The 12,073-nt window shown below is 49.2% G+C and overlaps 1 protein-coding gene across 2 annotated transcripts in view; it reads right to left on the bottom strand.

The window, feature by feature from the left end:
* SEC11C (SEC11 homolog C, signal peptidase complex subunit) overlaps positions 1-12,073 on the bottom strand; it is a 195,138-nt gene that overhangs the window by 103,900 nt on the left and 79,165 nt on the right. The gene's annotated exons all lie outside the window — the stretch shown is intronic.

The raw sequence follows: 12,073 nt of genomic DNA, 5'->3' as shown, positions 1-12,073 counted from the left end.
AAATAATCTAATGACATCAAAACCTTTAGAAAACAAGCACTGGCAAAGCCTATAGGTCTAGTGCACGCTACCAAGCTTTACCAATGCTTTTTTTATTTGGTCATGTTTGTTATAAAACATTATTGAAATAGGAGCGTTCAGCACTCACCAATGCTTAAAAAAATGGCTAAGCGTAATATAAATTTTGGGAGCAAAAGCAAATACTTCCACAGTAGTTCCAAACACAGAAGGCTACTCCTTTGAAAGTAGATAGGCTTCTTGTGAAATAACAGTATGTAGTCACTCACAGTGAAGTTAGCCATGGAATAAAGTGGGCTGGCCCACAACCCTCTGCTGTAGCAGGTGGCAAACACATGGGAATGACACATCAACAGACCAATGGATGAAGAGGGTGGACATCAACCACTTTGTTTGAGGTAAAAAGAGGCTTGGCAAGCTCTCACTAATTTATTTTAATGCTGGCCCGCAAAAACAAAAACAACCAGTGTGTTTCAACCTGCGAACAATGAATTGGTGACATGGAACATACAGATAAAACAAGCATTTACAATGCAATGGTTTCGCCTTTGGAAAAGTTAGAGTTATTGGCATTGTAAATGACAAAATTTGTATTTATGTGTTGGTTTTGAAAACAGATAAATAAATGGCATTGTCATTTACATTGCCATTAGCTTAATCTCTGCAGTCACTCTGCACTCTCTAGCACTCCCTACTCACTCTGCACTCTCTAGCACTCCCTAGAACTCCCTATGCACTCTGCACTCCCTATGCACTCTGCACTCCCTATGCACTCTGCACTCCCTATGCACTCCCTCTGCACTCTGCACTCCCTATGCACTCCCTATGCACTCTGCACTCCCTATGCACTCCCTGTGCACTCTGCACTCCCTGTGCACTCTGCACTCCCTGTGCACTCTGCACTCCCTGTGCACTCTGCACTCCCTGTGCACTCTGCACTCTGCACTCCCTATGCACTTTCCCGAGCGCATTTCTGCATTTTCGCTTTTCTGTCTGACTTCCTTTCCTTTCCCTTGTCTTCGTTCTTTGCCTTTAACCACGGCCTATCACTCGAATGTGAGATATTAGAAAAGCAGCGCCCACCGCCCTCGAGCCCCGCAGAGAGCTGCGCCGGGGCCCGCTGGGCACGCCGAGGGCACCGTTTGTATCCTGCTGCTATTGGTGGTGACCGGGGCGGCAGAACCACGGTGGGCACCCTCTCCGGATATGCTTCTGTAAACAACGTGAGGCTTTTTTAAATTAAAAGAAACTGAGTATTTCATTGTACCTAATAATTGTTTTAATTAAAATTAAAACAATAATGTATTATACATCTCCCTACAGACGCTTTTCTTTGACGTTTCGTCTGTAAGTAGCGGACTAGTAGTGGTCGTCTGTAAATTTTAACAAAACTAACCCTTAGTAGCGCTTAGAAATGCCAGAAGAGCGGAAACAAGCGCTGTGGGGGTAGCCCTGGTTTAGTTCGTGCAGTTTGGATACAATAAGGGTTAAGTCTGTTTGGCACACGGAGGTGGTGTTGCTTGCACAGGTGCTCCCCTCCCTCGCACAGCCGCCACACCGGCAGAGGGCTGCCTCGCTGTATTTCATTAATAAGGCCAGACTCGCCCCTGCGGAGCGAAAAGCCCACCCGTGCTAAGAAATGAGGGGGCATTTGCCAGGGGTGGGGCGGCGAACGCTTTCTTTAAGAGCCTTGTTTACTTCGCGCAACCCGGAGTCGGGGGCTGATATTGTTTTGCAGGTACAACGTGTGTGTGCACAATGCGCAGTCACTGCAGCTAGTGACATCGGGGTTCTGAATCGTAGGCCCGGGTGGATTGCTTCGATGAGATCCCGGCTGCCGCTTGTGCACGCGTTGTGTGACTGCGCACAACGTGTCTGTGCGTCCCAATCCTGGAGTGCTCAGTGCTGCAACACAAAATGATGCCCCCACCCCCCCGCCGAATGTAATGAAGTACCACTCAGTCTTCCATATCACCGAAATATTAACTGTCCAGGGGCTTATTAGGGCCCCTTGAGGTGCCGTGGGCCTGCAGGCCTGTACTGCGCCCAACAAATACATATTGGCATCTATGCGCACACCTCTCCCCTCGGTGGCATCGCATAATGTAAGCGTCGGATGTTCCCGTTTTATGTATTGAACTCTTACGTCGCCACTACACGCACCGTGTAGTTACTTCTGCTTGTTTCTCTCTCTCAGGGCCTCTAATGAATCAGGTCATTCATTCATTCATTCGCGAACAACTTCTGATTCGCCCGAATGGGTATTCATTCATTTATCTATTCACGTGCACCATACCTAGCGAAGAGGGTTAAAGACAGGGCGGTCCGTGGGCTCAGTAAACCCCTGCGGCCGCAGGTTCGAAAACCCCCAGGCTATCCTCATTCAGGGCAGCCTTTTATCCTTCATGAGTCAACCAATAAGCACAGTGTCCTTGTGTCATCGCCAGCTGCCTTTCATCCTTCTGATCCCGACTCGGGTGCTGTGTTCCTGCCCTTGGTGACAGTACAGTGTGCGTTGTGATATATTGTGTACATTGCCTATAGACACCAGGTGATGGTCGCGCGCTCAAAGGAGCCATGGGGATATTTCCCCTGAAGATACTTCCGAGCCAGTTGTTTGTTGCTGCAGACATGTCTACACCTAATATAGCGCTTTAAAGCGGACCCTAGGACAATAAATCACTCGGACATAGGGGTGATCAGGCTGCGGGGTCAGGTGGCAGGGAACGTAGTATTGCTTTGCAATTTACTCCATCGGGCGGGTGCCCTGCGAAAAGACTGTTGCGACTGGACTGTCGTTTCATTTATGGTGAAAGTGTTTCTACGCGCTTTTCTGAAATCGACGATTAAGTATTCTTTTTCTGAAAGGCTGATTTAGCATTTCGTGTTCCAAAGGTAGACATAATAAGTAACAATAAATTGTTCAATTCTATCACCGGTGGTTTTAAAGTGAATCGGCAAAGCGCTCTTACAAGCGCTATGTAAAACAACGTGTAGTCTTCGAGTAACATGGCTGGTCGCAATATACACCACCAGGCAGGAAACTCCGTACAGGAGGCACCCGACGTTCGATTGGCCGCACAAAGCGTTAGATTTGGATGAATGAATGTGCGCCCAGTTATATCATAGAATGTAAAATGGATAAAAAAGAAACCGATTTAATAAACACATTAATGGGTACGTCATTGGTTAAGGATCGGCAGCACATCATCACATTTGCCATGACTGTTGTTTTAAAGCGCTTGGAAACGGCAGAACTGCACGAAACGCTATTAATAGCATCGCCGAGATATCGTCGTGCACAGACTTTGACAGTGCACTGCATGAACATCCAGCACACGTGCCTACACGTGCAAACGCATCCTCATCTGGTCACAACAGATGCACGTGCAAGCAGTGGGCACAACTGCCCGTGCAATGCCAGTCCGCGTGGCATGTGCCTCGCTGCCCCCCCCTTGAAAGTATCCATGTTCATAACATGAAACACACGTCTGAAGCTTGGCCCTGGGCCCTGGCGAGGGTCGGTGTATTGGGAGCGCACGTGCCTTAAACCTCGGCCGTGGGGCAGTTGGCGCTCCGTTTGTACCCTGTGGGTGTGCGTGACACAGACTCAACGTGTACTTCACAGCTCCTCACACTACCACACAGGTTATCAAGCACATGACACAGAGCTGTGCTGAGGTCACAGGGGCGGCTGCGGGCACGGCTTGCACTCGTGTGGCCCTGCACGATGACCCTCGAAGCACTTGCTTCCAGGGTTCGTTCACTTCATCTTTCCAGATAAAAACGCGGTTTCTGTTCTTTATATCGAAGCTCCACAGGTCGTGGGGATAATTGATGAATCGTGGCCTCCTTCTTCGCGTCGATTCGGCCTCCTGCGCAGCTCGCTGTCCATTCATTGATACATGTATCCATTCATCCAGTGCCTCGCCCAGTGCTGTGACCAGCTGTTGGTTCGTGATTCGAAGCATTAAGGTTGGAGAGGCTTGAGGCGAGGTGCAGCGCCGAGAGGCCGAGGCCTTGGCAGTCTGTGCGCTTTACACGTGCCTTGGGTGCGCTGCGCTCTCCCTGGGGGCTCTGTCACCCTACAGCCCCCAGTCTGGCAGCACCAGGCCCCCGTTCAGCCGTGACTGCCCCTCACCTGCCGTGGGGTGCGGCTGCCGTCTGTCCGCCCTCTGCTTCATTCGCCCCTATGCTCTCGCAGCCCACCCCCCTCCTGCCCTCGGTCTCTAGCCTGTTCACAGCCCCTCCTCCACTCTCACCTCTGCTCTAACCCTTCCCCCTCTGCCGACCTTCACACACCCTCCTCCCCCCCACACTCCAGCACAGCGCCCTCTCCTACCTGCAGCCCCCGCTGCCTCCTCGGGCCCAGGTGTCCCTTCCCCGTCGGCACGCCGCCCCCTCTCGGTAGAGGCATTGCACACCCCGGATCCACCTTCAACAAACGCATTTCTATCTTCGCCCTAATTTCAGTATCTCCTCATTCACCGCCTTCCCACTCCTTCTCCACCGCTCTCCTGCCCATCACCCCTCTCGCACACGGAGAGCGGGAGGGGGGACACGGAGGAAGGCAGAACCACACAGCTAAAGGAACGGACAGGAAAGGAACCACTCACCCGGACTTCCTCGGCCGGCGGTCGGCCGCCAAATGGCCCAAACAAACCTCAACCAGCCAAAAAAAAAGCCCCGCCCACCGCCGCATGACGTGGCCAAAAGAGAAAAATTCTCGGGAACGCCCCCGAATCTGGTCCGGCCTTGACGGACAGATCTGGCACCCAATGGCTAGCCTCCATTTATGGAGCTAGCCAATGAGAGCCGGGGGACGTTCCCGAAGTCCTTATTGTAAACAAAGGATTTCACCTGCGCCGAAAAGCTGCGCAGAGCGCAGCCTTCGGCAGGCGAAACCCAAAAACGGTTCACACAGGATGCACTGCAAAATAGTAGTAAGTGGAGCAAAACGAGAAGCAGAACGAAAACATGAATTATTAGTGATTAGGAATTACAAAACAATACAAAATTGGATAGACAAGGTGAGAATGATAGCGGTCTTTCTAAAAGAAAATTGGAAAAAATCAAGAGAATCCTAAAACGGAATTGTAAGATTTTAAAAAGTGATCCAACATTACATAAAATCCTAGATAATACACAAACAGTGAGTTTCAGGAAAGCCAAAAGTATTAAAGACAACCTGGTACACAGCTGCTTAAAAGACATCAATGTCATAGGGCGGTGGAATAATTGAAAATAATTTTCAAATGTCAAATCGGGGACACATCAAATGGATCCGAGTTAAGAAACGGATGGAAAATAACGATAAATAAGAAAATAACGTGACAATACATTGGTAGTGTACATTTGGGTATGACCAAGACATTTGACCTATGTGGGAAGTCAACCTGTGTAATGAAGAAAAAAATTATTTAACCCCCATAGAGGCATCAGAAATAAATTGAAGCTATCTGGTAGCATGTCATTTTAAGGAAAAACATGAATGTGATAGGATGCAAAAACAATTCCGTGGAATTGATACTGTAGAGAAAAAAAATAGAACAGTTTTGGGAAAACTGGTATAATGGTACATTTGGAACAATGACCTCTAAATGATTAAATTCAGAATTAAGAGCTCCTTGTGCAGCTACTTTAATATGAATAAAATATGGAAGATTGAAAATACAAGTACTGTGCTTAATGAGACTCAGAGATACATATGAAAAGAACATGAATTGGCTTGAACTGTTGCAACCACTCTGATTTTATTAATCAACACATAATAGTGATTAGGTGTATAAATTTAAAGAAATTATATTGATGACACATTAACCTCTCTATGGGTAGAATTATTTTCTGACCAAGGATAATCAGATTCATAAAAGACCTAGCCGCTAAAGTGTAGTGGGTTATGTAGAAAATCCATAAACGTATAAATACACAGAGAAATAAAAAAAACTCACCTACCAGAGGGCATTATTATGTGCAGACGAATAGGATTATAAACAAATGAGAGAGCTACGATAGCGTGTTGTGAAAAAAAACGATAATAGAGTGGGATGAAAGAGAAAAGGACTGCCATGAACAAATGCCTACCTGAAATCATATTTAAAAATTAAATGCAAAAATATTTTCTCATCATGTACAGTTGCCAGAAAGACTTTGTGCATATGTATATGGGTGTTGCAAAAAACACAGTTGATGGACAGAATGTAGAACAATGTCATACATTCACCCCAGTACAAGGATCTGGGCCTAAATCCATCATTTTTTTGTGCACTCCACACCACCCTGGGTTAGACACTGGATATATGCAAATCAGCTCTAACCCTGTGCCTCATGGGAACAGTCCAGTCCGAACTACCAAGCCATGTCTTTCCCAGACCGGAATCAAGCATCCAAGGACCGGTTTCTTGCTATCAGCCTTCATCAGCCTGGATAGCTTGACTCCAGTGGTGTGGAGAGCCTGGGACTCACGTCTGAGCATTCCCAGCCCACTCGGGGTGAAAATTGCAAAAAACACAATTGATGGACAGAATGTAGAACAATGTCATACATTCACCCCAGTACAAGGATCTGGGCCTAAATCCATCATTTTTTTGCACTCCACACCACCCTGGGTTAGACACTGGCTATATGCAAATCAGCTCTGACCCTGTGCCTCATGGGAACAGTCCAGTCCGAATATGGGTGATCACATGGTGGTTCTAAAAATACTAAAGAACAAAAAAAAAACGGACTGAATAACCGTGACCAAGACCAGAGCAAGTACAAATGCATTTGAATTTTGGTTTCTTTGCCCAGAGTGTTAGAAATGGGGGTCTCTAGTTATGTTATGTTATAATAATTTTTATAGTGCGCAGCTGCCCCAGCAAAGGGGCGTCCCGGCGCTTTGACAGGCAGAAGGAAGATGCCCAGACATCATAAACCAAACATTACAGGAAGTCCAGCAGAACTCTTATATACTGGGAGGGAAAAGGAATGTTTTAATAGCCCTCCTAAAGGCTAATCCTCCAGGGCACGAATGTGAGCTGGTAAGGTATTCCAACGCTTGGCTGCGAGGTAACGGAAAGACCGACCTCCGGCACGACAGCGTTTGAAGCGTGGAACAATGGCCAGATTTTGGCCCAATGACCTTAGAGAACGGGAGGGAACGTAAGGAGTAAGAAGATGTGCCAGAATCTGAGGGGATGACAGTTTAAGAATTTTAAAAGAAAGACAAAGAGTCTTAAACTCAATCCTTTGGGCCATAGGAAGCCAGTGAAGCTTGTGGATGGCTGCCTTTGCAGAACAAAATTTAGGTAGACCCATCAAGGCTCTAGCCGCGGCGTTCTGGACGCGTTGCATCCGAACAATTTCCGCATGATTGGCTCCCAGCAGGAGTGAACTCGCATAATCTAATCGCGAGAGAATAGCGGCCTAAATAATCAGCTGACGAGTCGGAGCATCAAAAAATTTAAGGGCTGGTCTAAGCTCACGCAGTATGCCAAAACAAGTGGCAGCTACTTTTTTTGTATGCACAGAAAAACTAAGGGCGGGATCTAACCATACGCCCAGGTTTTTCACCTCAGACACCGGGATGGGAGTGGAGCCCAGCTCTGGGGGCCACCACTGATCACCCCAGAGGTTGCTGTTGCTGTGCTTGCCCACGATGAGAACCTCAGTCTTCTTAGCATTGAGCTAAGTTCGCCGTCATCCAGCCAGCCACTCCTATCAAACTCTCTCTGAACCTAGAGGCCTCGGAGTCGGCATCCCCGCTAAGGGCTACCGCCAGCTGCGTGTCATCCGCATAGGAAACCATATTCAGGCCCCATTGCTTGACAACCGCAGCCAGCGGCTGCAAATACAGGTTGAACAATGTGGGGCTCAGTGCCGACCCCTGAGGCACTCCCTGCTCAATGGGATAGGGCTTAGATATAAAAGGAGGAGTAGTGACCCGGAATGTACGATCCGCTAGGAATGAACTGAACCAGTCCAATGCCCGCCCAGAGACACCTGCTTCGCCCAGACGACGCAGCAGTATCGCGTGCGAAACCGTGTCAAAAGCGGCACTGAGGTCAAGTAACACCAGTGCCGCAGTCTGACCGGAATCAAGCACAGACCGCAGATGTTCCGTCATAGCAAGAAGGGCCGTCTCGGTGCTGTGTCCTGCCCGAAACCCATTCTGACTAGGGTCCAGGATATTAGCGGTGTGAAGAGGTTTAGATCTAGATTAGATAGATCTAGATTTAGATAAGCCTCTGCAACCTTGGCGGCCCAAGGGAGAAGGGAGATTGGGCGGTAGTTCTCCAGCTTAGCGGGTCCAATGCAGGTTTCTTCAAAATAGGCATGACCTGAGCTTGTTTCCATTTAATAGGTACTATGCCGGAAGAAAAAGAGAGGTTAATGAGCTGGCGAATAGGAGGCAGACATATAGCTGCCGACTCTCTCAACTGCAAAGGTCTAAGCAGATCCGCTGGTGACCCAGATTTAACTTTCATCGGCAACCTATCCAACTCCACCTCAGAAATGCCAGGGAATACGCATAGACTCACATTAGGGGTAAAATTGGGTCTCTGAACCTCACTCTGGGGGATAACGCTGGGGAAAGAGCGATAGATAGTCCGAACGTTTTCCAGGAAAAAGGTGGCAAGTTCTTCGCAAAGAGACTCAGAGCAAACATCAGCTGCTGGAGCTTTTTTAGCCATCAGATCCTTAAGAACTTTAAAGATCAGCTTGGTGGGATTAGAGCTACGTTTGAACTCATGAGAGTAGTAGGCCGCACGGGCCCTACAGATAGCTCTGTGGTATATTTTAACCTTGGCTAGATATAGAGATTTTTTCTCGGTCTCATAGTTTTTACGCCAAGCTCTTTCTGCTTGCTTACAAGATTTTTTTTAGGAGCAATAAGTCACTATTAAACCAGGGCTTGGTTCGAGTGAGCGGAATTTGCTCCAAGATGCAGGGACCAAAAGGTCAAGAGCCCGGGAAACCCAGTTACCGAAAATATCATAGCCAGTTTCGACGTCGTTGAAGGGGCCGGGCGGATGTTCGCCAAGCAGCCGATGGAAGTCCTCGAGTTTTAACTTCTTCCAATGGCGTTTAAGAAGGACCCTGTCGATGGTTTAAAAGGGGGTGCTTTAATAGCGAGATTGAATTCCACAAGATGATGGTCAGACCACACCATTGGCGTAGGTGGCCGAATCGTAACCCCAGACAAATTGGTAAATATGGGGTCCAAAGTGTGTCCACCCTCATGCCTAGTTGGCAAGGGCTTACACCAAGTAGGGACCCTTCTTCCTAGTCAGGATAAGGAAGTTACATTCCTAAAATAACCCCCTGCTCGCCCCATTGGTAGCTTGGCACAAGCAGTCAGGCATATCTCAGAGGCAGTGTGTAAAGCATTTGCACATAACCAACAGTAAGCAGTACAAAAAGTCACCACACCAGTTTAGAAAAATGTCTAATATTTTTATACACTTAAGACAAGACCAAAAAGGATAGAAATCCACAATACAGTACTCTTCAGTTTTCAAAATAACCTTGAATAACAGTTCCTTCATGTAGATAGCTCCATCCGGGCTATCACGGTGTTGTGAACAAACAAATCCAAACAGTTCTGGCTAACACGGCGGCGCGATCCAGCTACGGTGTCGGGAAGACCCCAAAAACAGTACCTTTAGTAATGCAGGGCGTCAGCTGAGCTTCCGAAAGCACGGCGTCCGCAGGTGTCGGTTCCGGAGGTCGGTACAGGAGTCGAAGTACTCGCGGTTGATGTCAGGAGCACTGGCGTCAGCAGGCGTCGGGTGCTGTGGTGCGATGTGCAGCATTGTGGTGCCCTCAGGCCGCGGTACAAGCAGCGGCTCGGTGGCAGCATCAGATGGCGTCGTCGGTGAGACCAGGGTCGCAGTGTGAAGTGATGCGGTGCTCACTGCACTGGAGTGGCGTGGCTCACTGGTTAGAGGCGGCAGACCCGGAAGCAGAGAACGGCCCGGGACCAGGGTTCAATTCCCGACGCGGCAGGGTCGTGGACCAGGGTCAGCGGACTCGATAATTCTCGCCTCGGTGCCTACTCTAACCAGGGATCACACTCGGCAACTCTGGGTATTAGCTTGCCTCACCTCTACAACGGCCCCCCACATTCGCCGGGGATGCCTGGTTTCACCTTGGAGATGCCCAGTAGGGACCATCTCACAGGGATAGCCAGGAAGGGTTCCCCAGCGGTCTACAGCGCCACGAAGCCTCAGGGCAGCAGTGCGCTTTACTAGACACATACATTTACATTTACATTTACAGTGCTGGCAGGTCACGGTGCAAGCAGCGGCGTTGGAGTTGCCGAAGCACTGTCGTCGACTGACGAACTGGAGTCGATGTTGCCGGCAGGCCATGGCTGCGGTGCAGGATGAGGGCGGTGCGTTGTTTAACTTTACGAGCGGTGCCCTTAAACCATGGTGCAAGCAGCGGCGTAGATTTCAGAGTGGAGCTGCGGCGGCAGGGATACCAAGGCGTTGTCGTGAAGCTAGGTGGTGCGGAGTGCGGTGCCCACAGGTCGCGATGCGAGCAGCAGCTCGGTGGCGGTACCAACAGGCGTCGGTGAGCCCAGGGTCAGGGTCCGGCACTGCGTCGGTGCCCTCTGCGGTGCCTTCAGAACACGGATTTGACAGCAGTGTCGTACACGGCGTCTGGTTGCTTTTTCTTCTGTTGTAACACAAAACACATAGTTCCCAGTGTTGGGAGCAGAAGAGCTTGAAGTCTTTGCTGTTCCTGAGACTTCTTGAACAAGGGGCAAGCTCTACCTCAAGCCCTTGAAGAAACTCACAAAAGTAGATTCCAGAAAGTTCAGTCCAGTCCTTTCACTACCCAAGACAGAAGCAGCCACTGAAGGCCAACAGAGCAAAGTGGCAGTTCCTCCTCACAGCTTCTGCAGCTCTTTTCATGGCAGTCTTCTTGGTCCAAAAGAGTTCTAAAGTTAAGGGGTTTGGGCACCACTTTTTATAGCCTAAAATCCTTGGTCCTCTCAGGCAGAGAGTGTCTGTGCCCAGCCAGAACAAGTTCTGCCCTCTCTGGTGTGGATTCCTGGCAGGAGGTGGAGACAGCGTTGTCAGAGGCAGACCAGGCCCATTCAGGTGAAAGGTAATTTCCTCCCCCTACTTTAAATGAAGTCCAGGTCTATTCAGCCCTTTCCTGACCCACCTAGACTATCTGGAGCCACTGCAGCTCCCCAGCCCCTGTCATCCAAAACCCATTCTGTAAATCCACAAACCCAGCAGAGGCCTGCTGCATGGCTGAGCAAGAAAATACCTACTTTCTAAAAGTGATATGTCGGAGGGATGGTCTGAAGCAGGAGCGAGGAGGCCGTATGGGGTCAATAGTGGGAGGTTTATTTTTGTATTTTGATACAGAGTGGGAAAAATTGACAGTCTAGGAAGTCCAAATCAAAACAGTTGATTAGCTCCAAAAGGGCGTAGAAACTTTCTCTGCGTCTAGGTGGCGCTGGATGTTTGGTTGGTCCACACAGGGGTTAAGGAACCTATTACGGGTTCCTTAGGTTTCCCAGGTCCCGGAGCAGCTCAAAATAAAACAAAAGAAAAGCAGCAGTCAAAACACGAGTCTTGCTCTAAGGGTTACCGTCACCAACCTCATGTGCGGGGGTTTAATAGTAAAGTGCTTTCTTGCAGAAAAAAGGAAGAGGTAGGGTGGTATACACGGGAGGTTTAAGGCTCGGGTGGGGTTTCTCCGGAGTGCACAGGAATACAGGTGGGAGGTGAGCACGGGGTATTAAAACTGTGTGTGCCTTGTTTTTCCCTTTACTCCCCGCCGCCCATAGCACGTACCCTCCCCTTCCCTAAACCCCTTGTCCTGCCACGTACAGCTAGGAGACACAACTCTCCGGAGTTGTGGCGGCTCGTACGTCCTCCGGGACCCACCAATCTTCAGACCACGTCTCTGGACCGTCGTCTTCTGGTTTCTCCCGCTCCGACGTCCTCGTTTCACCTTCCGAAGTCTTCGGTTTCGTCTCCTGTGGCGTCCGCGTTGTACCTCGGCAATTCCTCCATTCCTTTCGGGATCATCCTGGCAAACGCGCCCT

Source organism: Lissotriton helveticus, chromosome 2_1 (genome assembly GCF_964261635.1).
Source record: "Lissotriton helveticus chromosome 2_1, aLisHel1.1, whole genome shotgun sequence".
In the NCBI taxonomy this organism is placed as follows: domain Eukaryota; kingdom Metazoa; phylum Chordata; class Amphibia; order Caudata; family Salamandridae; genus Lissotriton; species Lissotriton helveticus.
The sequence above is the reverse complement of the archived record's forward strand: the minus strand, read 5'-3'. Positions and strand labels throughout refer to the sequence as shown.